The sequence below is a fragment of the Chiloscyllium punctatum genome, chromosome 36, assembly GCF_047496795.1.
Source record: "Chiloscyllium punctatum isolate Juve2018m chromosome 36, sChiPun1.3, whole genome shotgun sequence".
In the NCBI taxonomy this organism is placed as follows: Eukaryota; Metazoa; Chordata; class Chondrichthyes; order Orectolobiformes; family Hemiscylliidae; genus Chiloscyllium; species Chiloscyllium punctatum.
Window position 1 is genome coordinate 55,683,470 of NC_092774.1, and position 27,969 is coordinate 55,711,438.

General features: G+C 46.7%; 3 non-coding genes across 3 annotated transcripts; 2 read left to right on the forward strand and 1 right to left on the reverse strand.

The window, feature by feature from the left end:
• The first annotated feature begins 17,203 nt into the window (after positions 1-17,203).
• Positions 17,204-17,275, forward strand: trnae-cuc (transfer RNA glutamic acid (anticodon CUC)). Its single transcript has one exon. It is a non-coding gene; the product is annotated as a tRNA-Glu (tRNA).
• A 5,224-nt stretch (positions 17,276-22,499) lies between these two features.
• Positions 22,500-22,571, forward strand: trnaw-cca (transfer RNA tryptophan (anticodon CCA)). The gene has a single exon. It is a non-coding gene; the product is annotated as a tRNA-Trp (tRNA).
• A 4,973-nt stretch (positions 22,572-27,544) lies between these two features.
• On the reverse strand, positions 27,545-27,616 carry trnae-cuc (transfer RNA glutamic acid (anticodon CUC)). The gene has a single exon. It is a non-coding gene; the product is annotated as a tRNA-Glu (tRNA).
• Between the last annotated feature and the right edge of the window lie 353 nt (positions 27,617-27,969).

A 27,969-nucleotide genomic window follows, 5' to 3' on the forward strand; every position in this document is an offset into this window, starting at 1 on the left:
TATTTTACTCATTGCTACCTTCGCCCCAGCACACACCCACCCCCAATTTATCTCTCTACCCTGAAGGCGTCCTGCCTCTATTCCTGATGAAAGGCTTTTGCCCGAAACGTCGATTTACCTGCTCCTCGCGACATGCTTGACCTGCTGTGATTTTCCAGCACCATTCCGATCTAAACTCTGGCTTCCAGCATCTCCAGTCCTCACTTTTGCCTACCCAATACACCCAGTGTGACGATTTCACATCAACAAATTGACACAAGCAGACACAACGTCTGCAGAAACCCTAGCCACATTACCTGACAATAAATACATCTGTTAAATGATGTCCAGACAACGCAAACCCCTCAGCATCATGGTCGCCCACAATCCTACCAACACACTTGAACAGCGGCTAATGAACCTGAAATACCCGATACAAACAACCAGCAAACGAATGTTATTTCACAAAATACCATACAAGGAAATATATACATGAACTCTGCCGCACAGTTCTCTGTGGCAAGAAACGCTGGGATGAGATAAGGAAGATATTTTCAGCCAAAAAGAATCGACACTGACTGAACAGCCATGTACAATCACCCCTATCAGCCCAGGATGGAAGATCCTAAGGGATGAACAGTTTCCTTATTTTTGGAAGAGTCACAAATATGAGACTGGGTTTTGGTGCTTGTTCCTTTCTACTCCCAACATCCGCAGTGGTTGGGGCGGTGAGTTGGAGAAAGTGAAATGTGCCCGTGAGCAGCGTGTGGATTTCTTTCAGCTTCCTCTCCTCTGACAGCGCTGTGACTTGTCTCTGATGTTCTCAGGGACATTTACTGACGCGAGACAGTGAAAAGAGTCTCATTCCCGCAGATCAGGAATTCAAACTGTATGCCGGCTTCAGGACAATGAGAAAGATTAATTGGGGTGTGTGAAGAAGCTGTGAGCTGCATTTCAAACAGGTATGTGGAGTCAGATGCGTCATCCATTGCATCCCTGGCACTGTGCGTACCTGACGCCGCCATGCTGTAGAAATCTGACATTAACGCGGACATGCGCAGCAGTGGGAACATTCACAATGTGAACAGCCAAAGACAATCACCGTCACTGCTTCCCTTCCATTGTCCCAACTTTGTGAAGCAGTATCTTTTTCTGGCAAATAAAACATATTAATCCTCAGGTGCCTGCTTCATTTCGATCACGACTTCACGCCTCTCACTGCTCTCGTCTCATTTCCAAATACTTGACTCATCGCCTCAAAAGCAGCTCTGTGGATATCTGCTTGTACCACCCTGACAGGCAGTGGGTTGCAGATTCCCGACCACTCCCAATGTGAGTGAAACATCTTTCACCCTCCACTGATTTGAATCTTAAAGAAGAACCTGGGGAACAGTCTCCCTTTCGTTTTGACGACATTTCTCATTTTGTAGTCGGCAGGGTTCACACCTGCGTGGGAAAACTGCAATAGATTTAAAGTCCGTCGTATTAACCACTCGGCCCACGAATAGAGAACCACACTGACAGCTTCATTTCTCAGGTCTCTCTGCCTGTGGAGCTGAGAAGGAGTAAATTATTGCTGGGTTTGTTTGAATCCAATCACGTCACAGGTTTCGAAAGGGTTAAATATCTGCAAATGGAGAGTCTGGTTGTTTCATCCCGAAAGATGAAATGAACTTTCAATTAAAAGTAAAAACAGAAATTGCAGAAGCAACTGAGGAGGTCAGGCACCATCGGTGGAATGAGAATCAGAGAAAATATTTCAGAACTCTGTTTTCTCCCACAGGTACTGCCAAACCTGCTGAGTTTCTCCAGCAGTTCCTCTTTCTGTCTCAGATTCTCAGCATCCGTTGTCCTCTACGTTAGAAATTAAATCAATTCAGCCTCTTGTGCAGGAATGAGAATCCTTTCAATTTCCCAAAAAATTGGCAGAGATTTCAAGGCATTTGGAAAAAAAGTAAAAGTGACATTAGGAAGAACATTTTCGCACAGGGAGTGGTTCGGATCGGTAAATCCCTGTCTGACCGTGACAAAGAGATAGATTCACGAACACCAAACGGAATTCGGTGGTCATGTTCAAAGTAACAATGTGGAGATTTACAGGGAGAAGGTAAGAGAATGATACGAATAGAGACTCTCATTTACTTGCTGTGTAGAACCAGCAGAGCTAAGGTGGGCCTCCAAATGCGCTGTGACACGTGTTGTGGTTCAGAGTGAACTCACAGTTCGACCAACGGAAGGTGGGAATTTAGAAAAAGTTTATGTTTACACAATCTCCTCACGTCAACGCAACAGCAAAATGGTTTAATTATCCGCCAGTGTAGAGAACCCGGTTCCTGGAGATGGGACAAACAGCTGGCTCAGGGATATTAGTGCACATTGCTCTCTTTGCCGCCAGTTCAGAGGGAGAACATTGGAGGGACAAAGGAGTGAATAACGATCTGTGTAGGAGAGTGACTAACTGTTAATAGAGACTGTTCCTGGCTAACAATAAGTCGTGTGTAACAGCAGACTATGTGATAACAAGGCCTCGTGTGGGTGAGGTCGGGGTCAAGGGCATGGGGGAGCTCGGGTCCAAACAATATTGAACTCGATGTTGAAGACTGAAGGACTATAGGATCTCCAAGTGGAAAATGAGGCGTTGGTCTTCCATGAGGAGCTTAGCTTTGCTGGAACACTACTGCATGCCTGAGACAGAGACGTTGGCCACGGAACAGGGTGGCGTGTTAAAGTGACAGGCACCAGAAGCTCAAGGCCTATTTTTGAGGGCAGAACCGAGATGTTCTGCGAAGCAGTCACCCTGTTTATGCTTCATGCTACTTTGGGGAAACGACACTGTGAGCAACGAATGCAGCAGACTACATTGTGGCAAATGTGCAGGTAAAGTGCTGCTTTACCTGGAAGGTATGTTCGAGCCCTTGGATATTCAGGAGGGAGCAGGTGAATGGGCAGGTGTTACACATTCAGCGGTTCCAGCAGAAAGTGCCTTGGGACAATGGGAGGTGGGTGTGGGGTGTTGAGAGTGAAGGAAGAGTGGACCCGAGGTGTAAACCCTGCCCATTTACCTCCTCTCATATATAAATCCGTGAAGTTGAAAGAACATTCCATAGAATGATTCAGTACCACGTGACTCACGAACTAATTTGTATTCATGTTCCGGGGGCAGCATCATTATTGTGTCACAGCAGCTGTAGGCCATCAGCGGGGGCTCGCCCTATGACGTCACGGTGCGGCTGAAAGCTCCCGGGACAGATTATCAAAGAAACCTCCCTGTGGGTCAGGGCAGCCCTGCATCGGGAAGCACTGGGATGGTCAACCACTATCAGTTTACATGGGGAACACATCTGCACATTACACAGCCTCGAGGCAAATTTCACGTCCTTTTACTTAAAGTTCAAGAGCACTCAAACCGAAATTCCCCAGGTAAGTTTGGAAGAATTTCTTCCAGGTGTTCGCTAAATATATCTATGAGCACTTCGTTAAAGTTTGAACATTGCGAATGTTGAAATTTTGTGCTTTTGAGCGAAATCACAGTTCGAAAAACAGAATGTGGGAATTTAGACAGAGTTTATACTTGCACGACGGCGATATGTCTGCGGGTGCGTGATGGGAGCATCACCCAGAAGGAAAACCATCTCTCCTGTTCAGTCAATGTCGTCTTTAGCAGCTTTCCCGTATAACGGCGCTCTGTTCTGCACCTCGCCTTCTCATCTCTTTCCCAAAACACTTCGACATAAATATTTCACATTGATAGACTGGCCCAATGTGCACAGTTGAGATGACACCCTCGTGGAGGTCTGAGTGGTCTTCTGTTGTTCTCTGTATCCTATGCTGAGGAGAGCAATGCTTGTCACTGGTCACTCCGGTGTTAGAGAAAAGTTTAGAATCAAAACGGTTTAACTTTCTGCCAGTAGAGAGAACCCGGTTCCTGGGGCCGGGAGAAACAGCAGCAGGGAGACAAAATGAGAAGCAGCTGTTCTGGAAACTCTGCCGCTTGCAATTCTCAGAGCAATGTCAAATGCATTTCACACTGAGCAAGACTCAGCTGGTTGAAGAGGTAGAGTAGGTGTCTGTGGGTGGTGTTGGTGTGGCTGCTTGGTATCTGGGTATGATTCTTGATGTGGGTCTTCTACTGCGGAGGCTTGCAAGTAATCCAGGGTTCAAATCTCGGACGAGCCCGCAATTTCTGGTTTGTGTAAGAGTGCCCGGTTAATTTTCTCAAAAAGCACCTTCGCTAAACTCGGTTGGGCTGCTTGGAGTACAAACTGAGCATAAAGCAAGGGAGTGAAATGATGGAATATTGCGTTGACGTCAGTAGTGCCGTGTTTAAGGAATGTCAGCGAAGAGGGTAGATTGGAAAATTAGGACAGCTCTCCTCGGAGAACAGAAGTTTGAAATCTGGCCTGATTGAAGCTTTCCAAGTCATGCGGGATCCAGACAGAGAAAGTAACGCAGTTTAAATGCTCCCACGTCTGAAAGGATCAGTAATGATTCGGCAGAGTTTTAAAGTAATGAGGAAAAGAACTAAAAGTGACATTCGGAAGGGTGTGGTTAGGGTCAGCAAATCCCTATCTAACATTGACAAACAGGCAGATTCAATAGCTGCATAGGGGAATTCGGTGTTCATGCTTAAAGTAACAATATGCAGAATTACACGGAGAAGGCAAGAGAATGATACGAATAGAGACACACGTTTACTTACTGTGTCGAATCAGCAGAGCGAAGGTGGGCCGCATGGCGTCCGTCTGCGCTGTGACACATGATGTGATTCAAAATGAAATCACAGTTCGAACAACAGAATGTGGGAGTTTAGAAAACAAGTTTATATTTACACAGTCTCCATACGTCTGTGAAACAGCATATTACACGACAGCAGTGGAGATCTTTGACATCAGTCTCGAACGTGCATGCCACATGCCAGACGGAAAGCTGAAGAGACCTGTGGAAAACTGTTTCGTGCTGGGAGTAACCCAGCGGTCGATGGATTGAAACCATCCTCTGCTGTTGCTCGATGCTTCCTTGAGCAGCTTCCTTTTGTAATGGTGCTGTGCTCTGTTCTGTATCTTGCCTTTGCACATACTTCCTAAGTGTCTGAATGCCCTCTATCATACCGATACACTCGCGTAACTCACACGGTTCCAGTAACATGCTTTTTGGAGGTCTGAGTGGTCTATTCCTGTTCGTAGTCGGTTTCCTATGCACTGATTCGCAAAACCACTTCTCTGCGATGCCAATGAGCTGATAAAGTTGAAACACATGCCTTGCAGCTTCATCCATTCCCTGCAGTAATTCACCACGCTGGGTCGGACGAGAATGACAAGACGATCAGCATTTCATAAACTGTATCACCACTCAGATACAGTTCCTTACTATTAGGACAGATATCACTTATTGTGAGTAACCTCAGAGAGAGACAAGTGACAGACAGTCGCCGTGACTCAATGGGCTGAACGCCTCTGTCGGCGGGAGAATGCTGCTACGCGTTTATGCCATCCCACTGCCTGTCTCTGGGACAGACTGAGGGAGCAATAACGTTCATTTTTAACCGTCCCTTCCGTGTTGGACCGCCTGCAGTCCCGTGGGGACTGCCTGCAGCTCAGGGTCGTGGGGATAGCTGTCAGTGAGTGAAGGTTTCACTCGGATTCTTTTCACCTGGGACACTTGGGGCTCAGATGTTAACTGCTGCACGGTCGCAGCAAAGAAAGCGATGCCCACTTTGCAATAGACTTTCCGTAAGATTGCTGCGTGAAGACGATTTCTGAACACCAAGCAGGCTGCACATCAATGTAAATTTACCTGGGCGAAGAGTCCTCGGTGTTCATTTCTCTCTGTCCTGCCAGCACAGCATCTTTCTGTCTCTGATATCAGACCTTTGGAGAAAGTTCACAATCAAAGCTCACTTCCCACGCATTAGTGTAACTGATACCTCTCACCGCAAGGGATTGAGAGAGAGAGCAGAAGAGCGAATGGACTCTTCCCTCCAACACCCACCAACCCCCCCCCCACCCCCCGCATCCCGCTCCCAGAACAGCTTGCAAGTAGGAATAAATTGGTTTCATTATCCGCCAGTGGAGAGAGTCCAGTTCCTGGGGATGAGACAAACATCAGCTCCCCGGGGACAGAATGACAAGCAGATGTTCTGGAAACTGCTGCTTGCAATTCTTGCAGCAAAGTAGAATGTATTTCACACTGAGCAAGTTCAGCTGGCTCAGAGTCTCCAGTGAACATTGCTCTCTGAGTTTATATTTGCACATCGGCGACATGTCTACACAACAGCACGTGACACTACAGCAGTGAAGATCTTTTGACGTCATTCTCGAACATGCAAGTCACACGCCAGATGAAAAGCTGAATACTTCTCTGGAAAAGCAGGAGAATTGCACAGCGGGTGCATGCTGGGATCATAACCCAGAAGCGAAACCATTTTCTCCTTTTCACTTAATGTCGTCTATAACAGCTTTCCCGTATAACGGCGCTCTGTTCTGTTCCTTGCCTTGTCATCTGCTTCCCAAAACGTCGGGTATCTGATTTAAATATGTCACATTGATACACAAGTCAAATTTATACAGTTGCGCTTGCACACTTTCGGAGCTCTGAGTTGTCTTGTCCAGTTTTCTGTCGGTGTGTTCTGAACTCAAGTTTTAAACCTCTTCCCTCTGATGGCAATGAACCGGTGAAGTTGTAACACATGACTTGCTGGTTTGGTCCATTCTTGTAAAGAAACCAACGTCCGTGTAATAAAAGACTTTCTGCAGGATTGCTGTGTCAAGACAAATTCTGAACACCAAACAGGCTGCACCAAAATACACTCATATCAATTTGCCTGAGGGAAGAGTCTCCGGTGTCCATTTCTCTCTGTGCCGGCATCACAGCATCTTTGGAATAAGTTCAAAGTTGCCCATTTCCTACGCATGACTGTAACTGACTTCTCCTGCCTCACGTCATAGTGAGAGAGAGCAGAAGAGCGAATGGGCTCTGCCTTCCACCAGCACAGCTGGCAAGTAGAAACGAAATGGTTCAATTATCCACCAGTGGAGAGAGCCCGGTCCCTCGGGACGGGGCAAACAGCAGTGTCCTGGGAGCAGCGAGACAGAAAGAGAAGCAGATGTTCTTGAAACTCATTACTACTTGTAATTCTGGGAGCAATGTACAATGTATTTCGTACTGAGCAACTCCCAGTTGCTTCAGGAGCTGGGCGCGTGCATGACTTTTGGCTCGTTGGTCTCGGGTTGTGATGCTAGCTTTGGGTTTTCTAGCTTATACAGACGGGTGGGAGGTGCCGGGCTCCAATTCCAGGCAAACCCTCATTTCTTAAATTGACCTGAGCAAAAATGCCGGGTCAGTTTTCTCAAAAAGCCGCTTCGTTAAATCAGATCGGACTGCCTGAATTAGGAATGGGACAGAGGTATCATTGCAGTGAACACGGCGAAGGGAAACACTTGCTCAAAGTGAGAACAAGTATTGCAGACTTTTCGCCCGCGCAATCCGAGTCTGAATGAATCCTCCACCTCTATTACGCTCAATTCTGAGGGTGATACTTCAGGAAGCGAGGAGGGAAGTCATTGCAGACAGCTCTGAACAGGTTGAAGTGAATGTTACCGTGTATGAGGATTGTCAGTCATGAAGGTAGATTGGATAGTTTGGGGCAGCTCTCTTTGGAGAACAGAAGGCTGAAAGCGAGTCTGATTGAAGTTTTCCACGTCATTTAGGGTTTAAAACAGAGGAAATAATGCAGTGAAAATGCTCCCAGGCCTGAAAGGATCGAGAACAATTTGGCAGAGATTGAAAGTCATCAGGAAAATAAGTAAAAGTGACATTAGGAAGACCGTTTTCGCACAGGGAGTGGGGTCAGTAAGTCGCTGTCTGACAGTGACAAAGAGGCAGATTCAATGGACACAAAAGGGAATTCGGTGGGCATGTTCAATGTAACAATGTGCAGATTTACAGGGAGAAGGCGACAGAATGAGACACTTATTTACATATTGTGTTGAACCAGCAGAGCTAAGGTGGGCTGCATGGCCTCAGTCTGCGCTGTCACACATTTTGTGATTCTGAGTGAAATCGGAGTTGGACCAATAAAACGTAGGAAATTTGACAACGGATATATTCTGCCCAACAGGATACTCCATCACAGCAATGAAGGTGTTTTGACATAATTCTCGAAGGTACATGACACAAAGCAGATTCAAAACCGAGTATTCCTTTGAATCACTGAGTAATTTGTTTCCAGTTATTCAGTTGAGGTGAGCGGAGTTGCGCATTGGGAGCCACTCCAGTTGATAGGTCGAAGCCGTTTTCTCTTGTGTGATAGTCCAACCAGCACTCCAATTTGCTGTGCTTCCAGTCAGAAGATGCAGATTACTATCCCATACTGATACACGGGCCACGATGACCCAGATGTGGTGACAAGCTTGTGAAGTGCTGAGTGCTCTTCTCCTGTTCTCTGTCTGGCTGCTGTGATCCGAATCATCAAACCCCTCTTCTCCGCGATAGGAATAAACTGTTGAAGGTGAAACACCTCAGTTGTGGTGTGTTCCATGCGCAGGAGGCCCTGCAGTAATTCCCACAGTTTCACACAGCAGCATCCTCTCGGTGAATTACGCTTGGCAAAAATATCGACTGAACCAAATCAATGTCCGCCATTGGATTTTACTGACACCGTTTATAAAATTCAGGCTCACCGTTAATGTGGAGAGGGGCCGTCAGACTGTAGTTTCCGCTCCTTCTGTTGAATAAAGATAATTTTAACTGAGTCCAGTGAGAGGAAAGGATATGCTGTTGGTGGGAAACATTTCTATCTGAACTCGCATTCACTCTCCTGATAGATTGAAACATAAAGCTGGGAGTCTCTGGATTATGTTGTAAAAAAATTGGTATTATGTTACTCACACCGTGCTGTCACCAACTGAATGAAACGGCTGCCCAGAGGGAGGCGGCTGTGTTTGAATCCCGTGATGAACTGGGGGAGCTGAGCATTTACCCAAACAATGGGCATACCACCTCCCAGACACTGTGTTCACAAATCAAACTGACAGCAAAGCTTCACGAGTGATTGAAAGCTCCTGGAAGGAAGGCTTGGCTCAACAAATACTCCTTTCTTAATTTGCAATGTAAGAAGCGGATATTAGTGCGCTGGACGTGATTTGAACACGCAACTTTCGGATCAGGAGTCAGACGCGCTACGGTGGCGCCACAACCTCACGGATGGCATGCACCCACTATTCATGCTTAAGGGAAATGATCGTACAACAATGATTTTACGTCATGACGAACAACCGAGATCAACAGTTCATGTCTGTTCTGTCTCTCCCCCCTCTCCTTCTTTCTCTCGAAACAATTTCTAACTCTACCTCAATAAAAAGGTGAAAGAACTGTGGATGCTGTATATCAGAAACAAAAAACACAGTAGTTGCGGGTGACCCTTCTACAGAACTGATGGTGATCGGGAAAACGTTGGTTTATATGCAGGAAATACCGTGGGAGGAAGGCGGATGCAGTAAATGACAGATCAGGACAGAGCCCAAAGCGAGGGAAGAATTGTTGGACAGAAAAGGGAGTTGATAACGATCCGCGTGGGATGGTAAATGGAGACTGTTCGTGGCTAAGAATACGTAGTGTATAATGAAAGACTATGTGATAACAAGGCTTGGTGTGTGTGGAAGGGACGAGGATACTATGGATTGCAGACCCTAGAATTATTGAATTCGTTATTGGGACCGGAGGATGTATGGTCCCCAAGTGTAATATTCGGTGCTCTTCGTTCTGCTGGTGCTGAGCTTCGATGGAACACCATAGAAAACCTGAGACAGAGATATTGGCCAGGGAACAGGGTGGGCTGTGGAATTGGCAGGCAACTGGAAACTCAGGGTCTTTTATACGGGCAGAACGTAGATGTTCTGTGCAGCAGTCACCCAGTTTACACTTCGTTTTCCCCAATGTGGATTAGACCACATTGTGAGCAGCAAATGCAGTAGACTGGGTTGTGGGAAGTGCAGGTAAAGTGCCCCTTCACCTGGAAGGTACGTTTGGGTCCTTGTGTAGTGAGGAGGGAGCAGGTAAATGGGCTGGTGTTACACATTCGGCAGTTGCAGAAGAAAGTGTCGTTGGACTGTTGTGGTGGGAATAGGGGTAGGGTTGATGGAAATGAAGGAAGAGTGGATCCAAGGTATACTCCTGCCCATTTACCTATCCGCCAAATAGAGGAATTTGTAAAGAGTGCACAAGGAAATTTTCTAATTCACAATGAGGATGTACATACTGGCGAGGGTGCAAAACCTAAGGGCCAGCAACCATAATTCAATTAACATTAGAATAGAGATTGGAAATAATATATCAGATCTAAAAGTTGAAGTTCTAAAATTGAGGAAGACTCAGGTATGAGGCAAGATCTTTCAAAAGCTGATTGGGGGCAGATGTTTGCAGGTTAAAGGACTGCTGGAAAATGGGAAGCCTTGAAATATGAGATAACCAGAGTCCAGACACAGTATATTCCAGATAGGGTGAAAGGAAAGGCTGGTAGGTGTAGGGAATGCTGGATGGCTAGAGAATTTGAGATTTTGGTTAAGATAAAGAAGGATGCATATATCAGGTGTCGACAGAGAGATCGAATGAATCCTTAAGAGTATAAAGGCAGTACGAGCATACTTAAGAGGGAAATCATGAGGTCAGAAAGGGGACATGAGATAGCTTTGGCAAACAGAGTTAAGGATAACCCAAAGGGTTTTTATAAATACATTAAGGACAAAAGGATGACAAGGGAGAGAATAGGGACCCTCAAAGATCAGCAAGGCGGCCTTTGTGTGGAGCTGCAGTAGATGGGGGGCGGGGGGTGGGGTGTGTGATTCTGAACGGATATTGTGCATCAGTGTTTACTGTGGAGAAGGGCATGGAAGACATAGAATGTGAGAAAGTAGATGGTGACATGTTGAAAAAATGTCCATATTACAGATAAGAAATTGCTGGATATTTTGAAATGCATAAAAGTGGACAAATCCTGAGGACTTGATCAGGTGTACCCTAGAACTCTGAGGGAAACTGGGCAAGTGATTGGTGGGCCTTTCACTGAGATATTTCTATCATCAATAGTCACAGGTGAGGTGCCGGAAAGCTCGAGGGTGGCTAATGTGCTGCCACTATTCAAGAAAGGTGGTAAGGAAAAGTCAGGGAACTCGAGACCTGTGAGCCTGACATTGGTGATGGGCACGTTTTTGGAGAGAATCCTGAGAGATAGGATTTGCATGTATTTGGAAAGGCAAGAATTGATTAGGGATTGTCAGCATGGCTTTATGCTTGGGAAATCAGGTCTCACGAATTTGATTGAGTTTTTTGAAGAAGTACAAAGTGGATTGATGAGGGCAGAGCGATGGACGTGATCTATATGGAATTCAGGAAGGCATTCATCAAGGTTCCTCATGGGAGACTGGTGAGCAAGGTTTAATCTCAAGGCATGCAGGGACAACTTGCCATTTGGATACAGAACTGGCTAGAAGAAAGAAGACAGAGGGTGGTGATGGAGGGTTGCTTTTCAGACTGAAGGCCTTTGACCAATGGTGTACCACAAGGATCGATGCTGGGTCCGCTACTTTTTGTAATTTATATAAATGATTTGCATGTAAACGGAGGAGGTATAGTTCGTACGTTTGTAGATGACACCAAAATTGGAGGTGTAGTGGACAGCAAAGAAGGTTACCTCAGATTACAAAGGGACCTTGATCAGATGGGCCAAAGGGTTGAGGAGTGGCAGATGGAGGTTAATGTAGATAAATATGAGGTGCTGCATTTTGGAAAAAACAAATCAGAGCAGGACTTTTACAATTAATGGTAAGTTCCTTGGAAGTGTTGCTGAGCAAAGAGACCTTGGAGTTCAGGTTGATAGTTCCTTATAAGTAGAGACGCAGGCGGATTGGATAGAAAAGAAGGCGTTTGGTATGCTTTCCTTTGTTGGTCAGAGCATCGAGGATAGATGTTGGGAGCTCATGTTGCCACTGTACAGAACATTGGTCAGGCCACGTTTGGAATATTGCATGTAATTTTGATCTGCTTCCTATAGGAAAGATGTTGTGAAACTAGAAAAGGTGCAGAAAAGATTTACAAGGATTTTGCCAGTGTTGGAGGGTTGAACTATAGGGCGAGGCTAAATAGACTGTTTTCTCTGGAGTGTCGGAGGCTAAGGGGTGACCTTATAGAGGTTTATAAAATCATGAGGGATATGGATAGAGCAAATAGACAAGTTAGTTTCCCTGGGATGGGGGAGTCCAGAACTACAGGGCATAGTTTTAGGGAAGGGAGGGGAAAGATGTAGAAGGAACTTAAGGGGCAAACTTTTCACGCAGAGGGTGATGCATGTACGGCATGAGCTGCTGGAGTAAGTGGTGGAGGCTGTATAATTACAGCATTTAAAATGCATCTGGATGTGTATATGAATAGGAAGGTTTTATGGGGATTTGGGTCAAGTGCTGGCAAATGGGACTAGATTCGGTTAGGATATCTGGGCTGCATGGACGAGTTGGACCGAAGGGTCTGCTTCCGTGCTGTACATCTGTGTCACTCTCTGAGACTCCATGGGCCTCTCTAGGAGAAAGTGAGGACTGAAGATGCTGGAGATCCGAGCTGAAAATGTGTTGCTGGATAAGCGCAGCAGGTCAGGCAGCATCCAAGCAGCAGGAGAATCAACGTTTCGGGCATGAGCCCTTCTTCAGGAATTTTTATCTATAAACTATAAACATTCCCTTAGTTAAATATTGTGAAGTGTGAAGCCATTGTTTTAGTCCCCAAGTTCGACCTGAGCACCCCCTCCCCCATCTCAGTAACTCTGTTGACAGCCTTCATGTCACATTTAAAACGAGGATCAATAGATTCGTGAAGAGTCGGGGGATGAACAGTTACAGGAAAAAGGCAGGAAAGTGAATGTGGGGAATGTCAGATCAGCTACAATTCTACTCAATGGAAAAGCAGGCTCAAGGTGTTGAATGGCATTTTCCAATTCCTATTTCTTATGGTTCCCGAGCCCTTCACAAGGTGTGTGTGTGTGTGTGTGTGTGTGTGTGTGTGTGTGTGTGTGTGTGTGTGTGTGTGTGGGTGTGTGTGCGTGTCTGGATGCGCACGCACGTGCATACATGCATGCACGGTTCGTGAATGGTAGATTTTCTGCCCTAAAAAGGACAGTTTCTGTAGAAACACAACAGTTCTGGTAGCATCTATGAAGAAACAAGTGTTATTGCTTTGAGTCCCGTGAACCTTCAAAACTTGGCTGGATTCAAAACATTAACTGGTTTCTCCCCACAGATGCTGCCAGACCTGCTGCGTTTCCCCAGCAATTTTGCCTTTTGATGCTGATCTCCAACAGCTGTAATTCATTATTTTAGTAAATAACTGTTTCCTGGTTGCCAGGACAGAGAGAAACTTTCACCTCCAGATCTCTTTATTAGTTGAACATAAATTCCACCAGCAGCCATGATGGGATTTGAATTTGCGTTCTCAGAAGACCTAGTTCTCTAGGTTGTTCAACCAATCTTCCCTTCAATGACAATTTTCTCTTAACTATTTTCCTTTATTCATTCACGGGATGTCGCATTTTGTCTCCCACTATTGTTCTGGTAAACATCAACTTAACTTTCCCGCTGTTTCCCCATAATCATCAATTCCCTTTCGGATTAAAAAAAAAATTAGTTTTTAAATGCACTTAACAATCCAGTCGATTCAGCGTCTTCCTGTAGCTTAAACCCTCCAACCCTGGCAGCATCCTTGTAAATGTTTTCTGAACCCTTTCAAGTTTCATCACCTCCTTCCTGTAGCAGAGAGCCCAGAATTGCCTGCAGTATTCCAACAGGGGTGTAATCAATGTCCTCTCTGAAGATGACTTTAAAAAAGATAACAACAGGCAAATCAGGTTACTTGGGTATGACTTTCCCATAGCAGTTTGTTTTGGCTGTCCTTCATTAATCTATTTTTTTTTCAGTAATGAGAAAATATTTTGTGGGATGTGATGATTGCGAGCACATCCAACATTTGCTCATTGTCCCTCATGGCCCTTGAACAGAGGAATTGTGACTACATGCTAGAAGGCAGTTGAGAGTCAACCACATTATAGTAGGTCAGAAGACACAAGGGGTGTGTGTGTGTGTGTGCGTGTGTGTGGGGGGGGGGGGGGGAGTGGGGGGGCACGCAGGACGTGCATACAATCATGCAGGATTCATGAATGCTAGATTTCCTGCCCTAAAAAGGACAGTTTGTTGAGGAACACAATAATTCTGGTAGCATCTATAAAGAGACAACAGTGTTACTGCTTTGAGTCCAGTGGTCCTTCAAAACTTGGCTGGATTCAAAAGATTAACTGGTTTCTCTCCACAGATGCTGCCAGAAAATACCTTTAAAATACATTCCAAATTAAAGTCAGAACTTTTCAAACAAATGTTGTAAAGAAAAGTAGACCAGAATGTACTCTAAAAGCCCAGTCTTCACAATGACACTTCTGCTTTCACTGAAGATGCTTAGCGTCATACAGCACGCACACAGACCTTTCGGTCCAACTCATCCACGCCCACCATATAGCCTAACTTAATCCAGTCCCATTTGTCAGTACTCGGCCCATATCCCTTAAACTCTTCCTACTCATGTAACCTTCCAGATGCCTTTTAAATTATGTAACTATCCCATCCTCCAACACTTCCTCTGGCAGCTTGTTCCACACGCGCGCCACCCTCTGTGTGAAAATGTTTCCCCTTTGGTCCCTTTTAAATTTTTCTGCTCTCACCACCAACCTGTGTCCTCTTGTTTTGGACTCCCTACGCTGGGAAAAGTCTTGGCTATTCACCCTACCATTCCCCTTATAAACTTCTATAAGGTCACCCCTCAGCCTCCGATGGCCCAGGGAAAATATTACCAACTTATTCAGCCTCTCCCTATAGCTCAAATCCTCCAACTCTGGCAAAATCTTGTCAGTGTTGTCCAAACTCTTTCACGTTTCACAACCTCGTTCCTGTGGCAGGAAGACCAGAACTGAATGCAGTATTCCAAAAGTGGCCAAGCCAATGTCCTGTGCAGCCAATGTCCTGTCTGCCCCCTCCCTCCGTCAGAAACCGCCCGCTGAGTCGATGAGAAAACCGCAGCCTCGCGCCGCCATCTTTGTTTTTCTTCTTCTTTTCGTATCGCTCCTTCAATCCTCTTGCACTGGCACGTGAACTAGATGGTGCCTCCTCAGGTGGGAGGATCAGGTGAAGCCCTTTTGGAACTGACAGCAGGTGAATGGCCTCTCTCCAGTGTGGACCCACTGGTGGGTCAGCAGTGCAACTGACTGAGTGAACTCTCCCCTGCACATGGGGCACGTGAATGGCTTCTCTCTGTCTGAACCCCTTCCTGCACACTGAGCAGGTGAACGGCCTCACCCCGCTGTGAATGCGTCTGTGGGTTTCCAACACGGATGGGGAAGGGAATCCTTTCCCACAGTCCCCACATTTCCACGGTTTTCCCATTGGGTGGAGCTTTCCTTGTGTTGCTCTGGGTTTGAAATTACAAACAGAGCGGGGACATAGTCTTTCCCACCGCGAGGTGGGTGATTTTAATTCCCCAAGCTGAGTAAATGGTTTGAAGCACTTTTCACAGTCAGCGCACTGAATCTCCCTCACTCGGTATCTCAGTATTCTCCCTGCCACACCAGTGTCCAAAGTCTCTCAAGCAGACAAAAGCAAACATTTCTTCAGGACCATCGGGGCAATGGATGACGTATCTGACTCCACCTACTTGTTTCAACTGCAGCTCACAGCTTCTTCACACATCCCAATTAATCTTTCTCATTGTCATGAAACCGGCGTATGGGTACAATTCCTAATCTGCAGGAATGAGAATCTTTTCACTGTCTCGCGTCAGTAAATGTCCCTGAGAACATCAGAGTTAAGTAACAGCGCTGTCAGAGGAGGGGGAGCTGAAATAGCCCCACACGCTGCTCATGGGCACATTTCACTTTCCCCAACACACCGCCCTAACCACTGCGGCTCCTGGGAGTGGAAAGGGAACAAGCACCAAAACCCAGTCTCAGCTTTGTAAATCTTCAAGAAATAAGAAAACTGTACATACCTTCGGGTCTTCCATCCTGGGCTGACAGTGTTGATTTTAAATGGCTGTCCAGTCAGTGTCGATTCGTTTTGGCTGAAAAAATCTTCCTTATCTCATCCCAGCATTTCTTGCCACAGAAAACTGTGCGGCAGAGTTCATGTATATATTTCCTTGTATGGTATTTTGTAAATTACATCCGTTTGCTGGTTGTTTGTATCGGGTATTTCAGGTACATTAGCCGCTGTTTAAGTGTGTTGGTATATGTGTGGGCTACCATGATGCTGAGAGGGTTGAGTTGTCTGGACATCATTTCCCAGATGTCTTTAATGTAAAGTAATGTGGCTAGGGTTTCTGTAGACGTTGTGTCTGCTTGTGTCAGTTTGTTGATGTGAAATCGGTACACTGGGTTTATTGGGTCGGCAAAAGTGAGGACTGCAGATGCTGGAAACCAAAGTTTAGATCTGAGTGGTGCTAGAAAAGCACAGCAGGTCAGACAGCTTCCGAGGATCAGGAAAATCGATGTTTCGGGCAAAAGCCCTTCATCAGGAATAGAGGCAGGACCCCTCCAGGGTGGAGAGATAAATTGGGGGTGGGGTGTGCGGGGCCAAAGGTAGCAAAAAGTACAATCGGTGAATGGGGGAGGGGATGGAGGTGACAGATCAGAGAGGAGGGTGGAGCGGATAGGTGGGGAGGGAGATTGGCAGGTAGGACAGGTCATGAGGTCAGCGCTGAGCTGGAAGGTAGGAATTGAGGTCAGGTGGAGGGAGGGGAAATGAGGAATCTGATGAAGTCCACATTGATGGCCTGGGGTTGAATTGACCCCAAGCGGAAGATGAGGCGTTCATCCTCCAGGCATCGAGTGGGGAGGGAGCGGCGATGGAGGAGGCCCAGGACCTGCATGTCCTCGGCAGAGTGGGAGGGGGTTTGAAATGTTGGGCCATAGGGCAATGGGGTTGATTGGTGCGGGTGTCCTGAAGATGTTCCCTCAAGCGCTGTGACTTGACTCTGCGAGGAGTCTCCAGTCTCCCCAATGTAGAGGAGACTGCATCAGGTGCAATGGATACAAGAAATGACATTGTTGGATACACAGGTGAAAGCCTTCGACCGACCATGGCGCGGATTCGATTTCCGGGCAGGGAAGAAATTTTCAGTAGAGCTATCAGGCTGTGCTTGCATCTCCCTGGTGGTTTAGTGGTTAGGATTCGGCGCTCTCACCGCCGCGGCCCGAGTTCGATTCCCGGTCAGGGAAACTGTTTTCAGGGGGTTTAGGGGCTCCCCGTTCTTCGGAAATGCTCTGTACAGTTATTTATTGATCTTCGTCGTTCCTGGGTGCAGCAGTGTGTCGTGGCTCGCTGAAATAGTGTCCTGATTCAGATGTGTTTGATTGTGTTGGGGTGATTGCTTCTGTAGTTAAGTTCTTGGTTCGCGTGCATTGTTTTCCTGTAGACGCTGTTTTGAATTTACCATTGACTGTTCGCTCCACTGTGACATCAAGAAATGGCACTTTGTTGTTGTTCTCCTCTTTTGTGAATCTTATGCCAGTAAGGAGATTGTTGATGGTGTTGTAGGTTTCCTCTAATTTGTTTCATTTTTTGATGAGAAAAGTGTCATCGCTGTAGCGGACCCAAAGTTTGGGTTGGATCGTTGGAAGGGCTGTGTGTTCGAGTCTCTGCATTATTGCTTCTGCTAGGAATCCTGATGCTGGAGGTTTCGTGCGTATTTCGTTGATTTGTTTGTAGGGCTTGTTATTGAATGTGAAGTGGATGGTAAGGCACAGTTCCACGAGCTTGACAGTGCTATCTTTGCTGATGAAGTTGATGCTGTGTTTGTGTCTTTGGTTCATCGAGTAGTGTCTTCAGTTTTCTTTGGCCACGTTGATGTTAATGGATGTGAACAGGGCTGTTATGTCAAAGGACAACATTAATCCATCCTCTTCTATCTCAGTGTGTTTGGTGTTCAGGAATTCTTGGATGGAGTAAATGGAGTGGAGTGAATCTTCGACTTGGGGTTTTAGTCCTCAGTGGAGGTGTTTTAGCCTTCAGTGGAGGCCTTTGACTAGTCTGTATATTGGTGTTCCAAGTAGTGAGACTATGGTCTAAGGGGGGCTCCTGGTTTGACGGGGAGGAGAACAACAACAAAGTGCCATTCCTTGATGTCACAGTGGAGCGAACAGTTAATGCGGAACTTCAAACTGGCATCTTCAGAAAAACAACAGACCCAAACCAAGTACTTAACTGCAGAAGCAATCATCCCAACACCCACAAACGAAGCTGCATCAGGAGATTATTTCAACGAGCCACTACACAGTGCAGCACAGAGAAACTACGAAGAGCACAAGAGAAATACGTATATAGTGTATTAAAGGAGAACGGGTCCCCAATAAACCCCCTCCGCCGATTTCTCATTGATACATTCAAGGTGACTCTCAAAAATTCGGTTTGACCCTCTATTCTTTCCTGTTTGTTTTTTGTGGGTTTTGAAAGCTTTCCCAATCCTCTGACTGAGTATTGGAGTTGGAAGGTTGTGTTGTGGTTGTACAGGACACTTTTTAGGCCACTTTTGGAATATTGTGTACAATTCTAGTCTCCCTCGTATCAGACGGATATTGTGAAATTTGAAATGGTTCTGAGCACCAATGGGTCCACAGAGATGAAGAGGCCCTTCTGCTGCCCTGAGTGTGGGAAGGCCTTCAGTGATTCCTCTGCCCTGCTGACGCACCAGTTGGTCCATACCGGGGAAGGATGTTCTCCAGCCCCAAGTGCGAGATGGCCTTCAGCAGTTCTTCCCACCTGCTGAGACACCAGTGGGTCCACACTGAGGGGAGGCCGTTCTTCTGCCCCGATTGCAGGAAGGGCTTTGCACTTTCCTCCGACCTGCTGGCCCATTGGTGGGTCCACATGGGGGAGAGGCCGGTCAGTTGCCTAAGTGAAGGAAAGCCTTCATCAATTCCTCTGTCTTACTGAGGCACCAGTCCGTCCACACCGGGGAGATGCCATTCTCCTGCCCGAGTGTGAGAAGGGCTTTACCGCTGCTCCACACTGCTGAAGCACCAGCTGATCCACACGGGGGGATGGGGGGGTGGAGAGGGGAGGCCTTTTTGCTGCCCTGAGTGCGGGAGGTCCTTCAGCAATTCCTCCGCCCTGCTGAAGCACCAGTGTGTCCACACGGGGGAGAGGCCCTTCAGCTGGCCCGAGTGTGGGAAGAGGTTCATGTTTTCCTGCAACTTGCGGAAGCACCAGCGGGGGCACCAGTGCTCCCAGCAATCAGATCCCACTGGTAACGCTGCCTTTAGTCACCCCCCAGGACTGAACCTCCTGCCAGTTCTGACAGTGGGTGCAGTGGGAGAATAGGTGGGCTGTTTTTGTTTTCTGCTGGACTGCAATTTCCTGCCCCACCCCCCACAACTACAACCCCATGGTGGCTCAGGGTTAGCACTGCTGCCTCATGGCACCAGGAACTCAAGAATAATTCCACCCTTGGGGTTCTGTGTGCAATTTATGGAGGGTAGGAAAATGGATCTGAGTGGGTTAGTCCTCGGAAGATCAGAGCAGTTGTGTTCGGCTGAAGGACCTGTTTTTCCACATTGTGGGTGTGCTATGATTCTATGAACTTTGCCTTCAGTGGACACTGTTGCTCATTGAGCCCGGGACTGCACATTGCCAATGAAATGATCCAGAGAAACCTAAGACCGCAAAACCATCGGAGAAGAAGTTTGACCTTCTCTGCCATTCGTTCGTAACAAAAGTATTGGATGAGATTAGCTACAGTGTGGAAACAGGCCATTTGTCCAAACAAGTCCACACCGACCCTCCGAAGTGTAACCCATCCAGACCCATTTCCCTCTGACTAATGTACCTAACTCTATGGGCAATTAAGCATGGCCAATCAACAAGACCTGCACATCTTTGGTTTATGGAAGAAAACAGGACCACCCAGAGAAAACCCACGCAGACATTGGGAGAATGTGCACACTCCTCACAGACTGCCACCCAAGGCTGGAATAAAACCTGGGTCCCTGGCACTGTGAGGCTGCAGGTGTAACCACTGAGCCACTACATATTGCAACCCGAGGTTGGCAAGCCGGGGGTTGGGAGAATACAGCAAGCCAGGCAGCACCAGGATGTGGAGTAGTCAGCGTTTTGGGTATTAACCCTTCTTCATTACTGAAAGAGTGACTTATCTATGAGAAAAGATTTACATGAATGTTGCTGGGGGTTGGAGGGTTTGAGCTGCAGGGAGCGGCTGAATAACGTGGGGTTGTTTTCACTGGAGCATCGGAGGCAGAGAAGTGACCTAATAGCGGTTACAAAATCATGAGGGGCATGGACAGGGTAATAGACAAGGTCTTTTCCCTGGGCTGGGGGAGTCCAGAACTAGAGGGCATAGGTTTAGGGTGAGAGGCGAATAATATAAAAAGGGATGACATCTTCCTGCAGAGGGTGGCACTTATATGAAATGAGCTGCCAGAGTATGTGGGTCAGGTGTTGTCAAATGGGACTAGATTAATATAGGATATCATGTCAGCATGGACAAGTTGGACCGAAGGGTCTGTTTCCATGCTGTATGTGTCTCTGACTACTGGTCCTGATGTAAGTTTAAAATAGAGTCCAAGTAACTTTGAATAGTTCAATCTTGTTGAGCTCACCTCCTGAAAAGTTTCAGATGAATCCCTCTGAGAGATACTGTTTAAACATGCTGAGTTGGACAAAGTATCCCATCAAGTTCAACACAAACCCAGAGATGAAGAAGTCAGAAGTCAGAACACCAAGGGGACCAAAACTGATCACAATATTCCAGGTGCGGCCTCATCAACGTCCTGTATAACTACAACATAACTTGCCAACATCTGTACTCAATTCCCTAACTGATGAAGGCCAGTGTGCTGAAACCTTTCCTCACTACCTTGTGTACCGATGTTGTCAGAGATATAGGACAGACTTTTTACTGATGCAGAATCCAGCTGCTGAGAGCCCAGAAGCAGAGTAGTGCTGCGTGAGTGTGCTGGGCTTTAGATTTTGATACCACCTCCCCACACCTCTAGAGACCTCAGGTCTGTAGCTTGCCTTCTTATCTTAGAGGGTTTTCCACCTGTTTGAAACAGCCTGTCCTGCAATTAACCCCTTTATGCCAAGGCGTTCCTTCTACAGGCAGAATTAATTGTCCTTCTGTCACACAGTTATTAAACACCATTATCTCATCTGTCCAAAGGAACTGCTCATTGTTTTGCCTCCTCCTTCCCAGTGATAGTTAATAAATGTTATTTGTTAACTCCCTTGTAGCAGTTTCTCATTGGCCCTTTCGTTTCTTGGTCCAGAAAGAGTTATTGCTGACTCATGAAGTTTTCAAAGTTCTGGAGTTTACAGGACCACACCACATTCCTCTCTGCCTCCCCCAGGAATAACGATTGCTCCTGAGGTACTCACAGTTCCTGACGTTCCTTGATATCCCCAAATACAATCCATATGTCAGGAAATCACTGGTGCTGCCCTGACATAGATAGTCAATGTTTGAACAGAAGATTATGGGGAGAAAATGCAGAAATCCGAAATGCAAAGAGACTTGGGAGTTCAAGTCCAGGATTTTCTCAAAGTAAACTTGCAGGTTGAGTTGCACTTTCCCCTGCAAGTGCCGAATGTGTGACACCAGCCCATTTACCTATTCCCTCCTCGCTATCCAAGGGGCCAAACTTACATTCCAGGTGAAGTGGCCCTTTACCTGCACTTCCCACAACCCAGTCTACTGCATTTGCTGCTCACAATGTTGCCTCATCTACATTGGGGAAAACGAAGCCTTAACTGGGTGACTGCTGCACAGAACATCTACGTTCTGCCTGCAAAAAAGACCCTGAGCTTCCAGTTGCCTGCCAATTCCACACCCCACCCTGTTCCCTGGCCAACATCTCTGTCTCAGGTTTGCTGTTGTGTTCCAGCGAAGCTCAGCACCAGCAGAACGAAGAGCACCGAATATTGCACTTGGGGACCAGACATCCCTCTGGTCCCAATATCCAATTCAATCATTCGAGGACCTGAACTCCATAGTATCCTCGCCCCTTCCACACACACCAAGCCTTGTTATCACATAGTCTGTCATTCCACACTACTTCGCCACGAACAGTCTCCATTATCAGTTATTCACCCTCCCACGCAGATCGTTATCAACTCCTTTTTCTGTCCAACAGTTCTTCCCTCGCTTTGGGCTCTGTCCTGATCTCCGCCTTCCTCCCACAATATCTTTCCCATATAAACCGACATTTTCCCAATCACCATCAGTTCTGTGGAAGGGTCACCGGCAACTCCTGTTTTTTGTTCCTGATATACAGCATCCGCAGTTCTTTCAGATTTTTATTGAGAGAGAGTTGGAAATTGTTTCGAGAGACAGAAGGAGAAGGGGGAGAAACAGAACCGACATGAACGTAAAATCATTGTAGTGCGATCACTTCCCTTAAGTATGAATAGAGCGCAGGGACCATCTGTGAGCTTGTGGCGCAACGGTAGCGCGTCTGACTCCAAATCAGAAGGTTGCGTGTTCAAATCACGTCAGGCTCACTACCATCAACGTCTAACATTTCGAATGAAGAAAAGAGTGCGTTGTATCGAAAGTTCTTTGCGGGAACTTTCGATCACACGTGAATTTTGCTGTCAGTTTGATTTGTGAACACTGTGTCAGGGAGGTGGTGTGCCCATTGTTTGGGGAAATGCTCAGCTCCCCGCAATGTGAGAAGTAAAACACAAACTGTTCATCACGGGATTAAAACACACAGCCGCTTCGTTCAGTTGGTGACAGCGCAGTGTGAATCACATTATACCGATATTTTTACAACATAATCTAGAGATTTCCATCCAGGTTTTAGTCACATCAAACTGCCACGTAATGCTGTCATGGCCTCAGTAAACTATAATAACGTGAAGATCGCTGGGATGATTTTCTACATCCGACTGCAATATAAACACAGATCATTGTTTCCAGTTTTGGTGGAACAAAAGACATCATATTGGTGGATAATTACAGTTAGTGCAAACACAGCTAGCCATCGATAAATATTAATCCTGTTCCCTTCAATGGCCAAATTTCAAATCAGAAACCAAGTGCACTCGGCTGCTTGTAACATAGACAACATGACAAAATGGCTCATAGGAGGAGAAATGGGGCATTGAGAAGGAGTGAAATGTTTGCTTTAGGTCACCTCTACAATTGTTAGAAAAACAGGTTGAAAGGATTCTTAAAAGGTGTCTGAAGGAGTGGTGAGGGATAACACTTCAGACAGCACAAAGTGGAAGACCACTTTCTAGTGGAAGGAAAAGACATTCCTTATTTCTGAAAGAACTGGGAAACAGAAGAGGGGATGAAATCTGACTTGGGAGCTATTTCCTATTTGTTGAGGATGTCGCTTCATCACAGTCTTGGTTTCGAGCATAATCTCTTCATCAGGAATAAAGGGTGGCCCAAGGGGGCTGAGAGATAAATGGGAAGGAAGTGGGGCTGGAGTGAAGGTAGATGGGAGTGCAATAGATAGATGGAGGTCGGGATTGATGGTGATAGGTCAGAGATGAGGGTGAAGTAAATAGGTGAGAAGCAAGGTGGACAGGAATGACAGGTCAAGAGGTTGGTGTCGAATTGGAAGGTTGGATCTGGGACAAGGTGGGGGAGAGGAAATAAGGAAACTGATGAAATCTGCATTGATACCATGTGGTTGGAGGGCCCTAGAACAGAAGTTGAGGTGTTTTTCCGACAAGTGTCGGGAAGCAAGAATTTGGCAGTGGAGGAGGCCCAGGACTTGCATGTCCTTGGTGGAATGGGAGGGGGAGTTAAAGTGTTCCGCCACAGGGCGGTGTGTCGGTTAGATTTAGAGTCCCAGAATTCTTCCCTGAAATGTTCCGCTAGTTGGCGTCAAGTTTCCCCAATGTGGACGAGACCATATCACGAGCAATGAGCATAATCTTATAAATAGTTTGCATAAATCTTAGCCCGCCAGAGTTATTTTCTTTAATTAAATTAAAGAAAATTTTTATTCAGTTGGATGACTGCATGAAACGGTTTGTTGGTCCGATTTGAATCATCACACCCAAAAGAGACAATGCCATGAATATCAGTGAACTGCTCTTTTTGTTAAAAACCACAAGTTCTTGATTTATTTTCACAACGTACTGGTATTCACACCTGCACATTCGATGTCAAACTCTGACATCAGAAATTAAATTACAGCATTAATTTTGACTTACAATATTCGAGCAAACAAATTTATAGCACACAGTGAATCGCAAGTCTGATTAAAATGAAATTAAATCTGACCAAAAAAAATATAAATTCAAGATGGGAGATAAGAAATGGTGGAAGGGCAGAGGGCAAGAAATGCAGCATCACAGAATGTGCTCCTCCAGAGAGTGCATTTTACCAACTACCACTGCTAAATATAAACACTCTGATATGATCCTCCGGTTTTAATGTAAACCATAACCCCATACAGTAGGTACCATTTAAATGAGTTAAAAATACAAGCCTTGAGCAAATCCACCTTCCAGCCTTATTCAGCCGCTCCCTGGAGCTGAAACCCTCCAACCCCCAGCAACATTCCCGTAAATCGTTTCTCACAGAGAAGTCAACGGTTCAGTCCTGAAGAAGGGTTAATACCCAAAACGCTGACTACTCCACATCCTGGTGCTGCCTGGCTTGCTGCATTCTCCCAACCTCCTGCTTGCCTACTTCGGGTTGCAACATGTAGTGGCTCAGTGTTTACCACTGCAGGCTCACCGTGCCAGGGACCCAGGTTAGATTCCAGCCTTGCGTGGCTGTCTGTGAGGAGTTTTCACATTCTCCCAGTGTCTGCGTGGGTTTTCTCTGGGTGGTCCTGTTTTCTTCCATAGTCCAAATATGTTTAGGTCATGTCGATTGGCCATGCTTAATTGCCCATAGAGTTAGGTATATTAGTCAGACGGAAATGGGTCTGGATGGGTTGCTCTTCGGAGGGTCGATGTGGACTTGTTGGGACAAATGGCCTGTTTCCACACTGTAGCTAATCTCATCTGCACTACATTTGTCATTAACGAATGGCTGAGTAGACTCGATGGGCCGAAAGGCCTAACTTCTGCTCCAATGCTCTTACAGTCTTAGGTTTCTCTGGATCATTTCATTTGGAAATGTGCAGTCCCTGGCTCAATGTGCAGCAGTTTCCAATGAAAACAAAGCTCATATGATGGTTGAACTCCTACAGTGTGGAGACATGTCCTTCAGCCCAACACATCTGCACAGATTCTCCGAAGAGTAACCCACTCAGATCCATTTTCCGACCCTCCATAAATTGCACACAGACCCCCAAGGGTGGAAGTATTCCTGGGTTCCTGGTGCCATGAGGCAGCAGTGCCAACCGTGAGCCACCATGAGGTTGTGGTTGTGGGGGGTGGGGGAGGCAATTGCAGTCCAGAAGAAAACAAATACAGCCTACCTACTCCCCCACTGCACCCACTGTCAGAACTGGCAGGAGGTTCAGTCCTTGGGGGTGACTCAAGGCAGCGTCACCGGTGGGATCTGATTGCCGGGAGCGCTGGTGCCCCCGCTGGTGCTTCCGCAAGTTGCAGGAAAACATGAACCTCTTCCCACACTCGGGCCAGCTGAAGGTCCTCTCCCCGGTGTGGACACACTGGTGCTTCAGCAGGGCGGAGGAATTGCTGAAGGACTTCCCGCATTCAGGGCAGCAGAAAGGCCTCCCCCCTCCGACCCCATCCACCCGTGTGGCCAGCTGGTGCTTCAGCAGTGTGGAGGAGCGGGTAAAGTCCTTCCCACATTCGGGCAGGAGAATGGCATCTCCCCGGTGTGGACGGACTGGTGCATCAGCAGGCCTGAGGAATTGATGAAGGACTTCCTGCACTTACGCAACTGAGCGACCTCTCCCCCATGTGGACCCACCAATGGGCCAGCAGGTCGGAAGAAAGAGCAAAGCCCTTCCTGCAATCGGGCAGAAGAACGACCTCTCCTCAATTTGGACCCACTGGTGTCTCAACAGGTGGGAAGAAATGCTGAAGGCCATCTCGCACTTGGGGCCGGATAAACAGCCTTCCCCGGTGTGGACCAACTGGTACGTCAGCAGGGCAGAGGAATCACTGAAGGCCTTCCCACACTCAGGGCAGCAGAAGGGCCTCTTCGTCTCTGTAGACCCATTGGTGCTTCAGAACCCTCTCAAATTTCACAATATCCTTCTGATAGGAGGGAGACCAGAATTGTACACAATATTCCGACAGTGGTCAAAATAATGTCCTCGAGAACCACAACATAACCTCCCAACTCCAATACTCAGTGAGAGGATTGCGAAAGCTTTCAAAACCCACAAAAAACAAACAGGAAAGAATGGAGGGTCAAACCGAATTTTTGAGAGTCAACTTGAAAGCATCAATGAGAAATCGGTGGAGGGGGTTTATTGGGGACCCGTTCTCCTTAAATACACTATATACGTATTTCACTTGTGCTCTTCGTAGTTTCTCTGTGCTGCAGTGTGTAGTGGCTCGTTGAAATAATCTCCTGATGCAGCTTCTTTTGTGGGTGTTGGGATGATTGCTTCTGTGGTTAAGGATTTGGTTTGTGTGCATTGTTTTTCTGTAGATGCCAGTTTGAAGTTCTCCATTGACTCTTCGCTCTACTGTGACATCAAGGAATGGCACTTTGTTGTTGATCTCCTCCCCTTCAAACCAGGAACCTCCCTTAGACCAGAGTCTCACTGCTTGGAACACCAATATACAGACTAGTCAAAGGCCTGCACTGAAGGCTAAAACACCTAGTCGAAGATTCACTCCACTCCATTTATTCCATCCAAGAATTCCTGAACACCAAAGACACTGAGACAGAAGTAGATGGAATAATGTTGTCCTTTGACATAACAGCCCTGTTCACATCCATTAACATCAACGTGGCCAAAGAAAACTGAAGACACTACTCGAACAACCAAAGACACAAACACAGCATCAACTTCATCAGCAAAGATAGCACTGTCAAGCTCGGGGAAGTGTGCCTTACCACCCACTTCATATTCAGTAACAAGCCCTACCAGCAAATCAACGAAATACCCTGAAACTACCAGCGTCAGGATTCCTCGCAGAAGCAATAATGCAGAGACTCGAACAAACAGCCTTTCCAACGATCCAACCCAAACTTAGAGTCTGCTACAGCGATGAAACTTTTATCATCAAAAAATGAAACAAATTAGAGGAAACCTACAACACCATCAACAATATCCTTCCTGGCATAAAATTCACAAAAGAGGAGAACAACAACAAAGTGCCATTTCCAGATGTCACAGTCGAGCGAACAGTCAATGGTAAATTCAAAACAGCGTCTATAGGAAAACAACACACGTGAACCAAGAACTTAACTACAGAAGCAATCACCACTGCACATACAAGCAAATCTGAATCAGGACACGATTTCAACGAGCCACGACACACTGCAGCACCCAGGAACTACGAAGATCAAAAAATGACTGTAGCAGAGCATTCAAGAAGAACAGGTAGCCTGTAAACCACCTAAAAACGGTTTCCCGGACCAGGAATCGAACCCGGGCCGCGGCGGTGAGAGCGCCGAATCCTAACCACTAGACCACCAGGGAGATGCAGACAGATCCTAATAGCTCTACTGAAAATTTTTTCCCTTCCCTAAAATCGAATCCGGGCCGTGGTTGGTCGAAGGCTTTCACCTGTGTCTCCAACAATGTCATTTCTTGTAATTATTGCTCCTGATACTGTCTCCTCTTCATTGGGGAGACTGGAGACTGCTCGCAGAATTAAGTGACATCGCTTGAGGGAACATCTACATGGCACCCACACCAATCAACCGCATCGCCCTATGGCCCAACATTTCAAACCCCCTCCCACTCTGCCGAGGACATGCAGGTCCTGGGCCTCCTCCATCGCCGCTCCCTCCCCACCCGATGCCTGGAGGATGAACGCCTCATCTTCCACT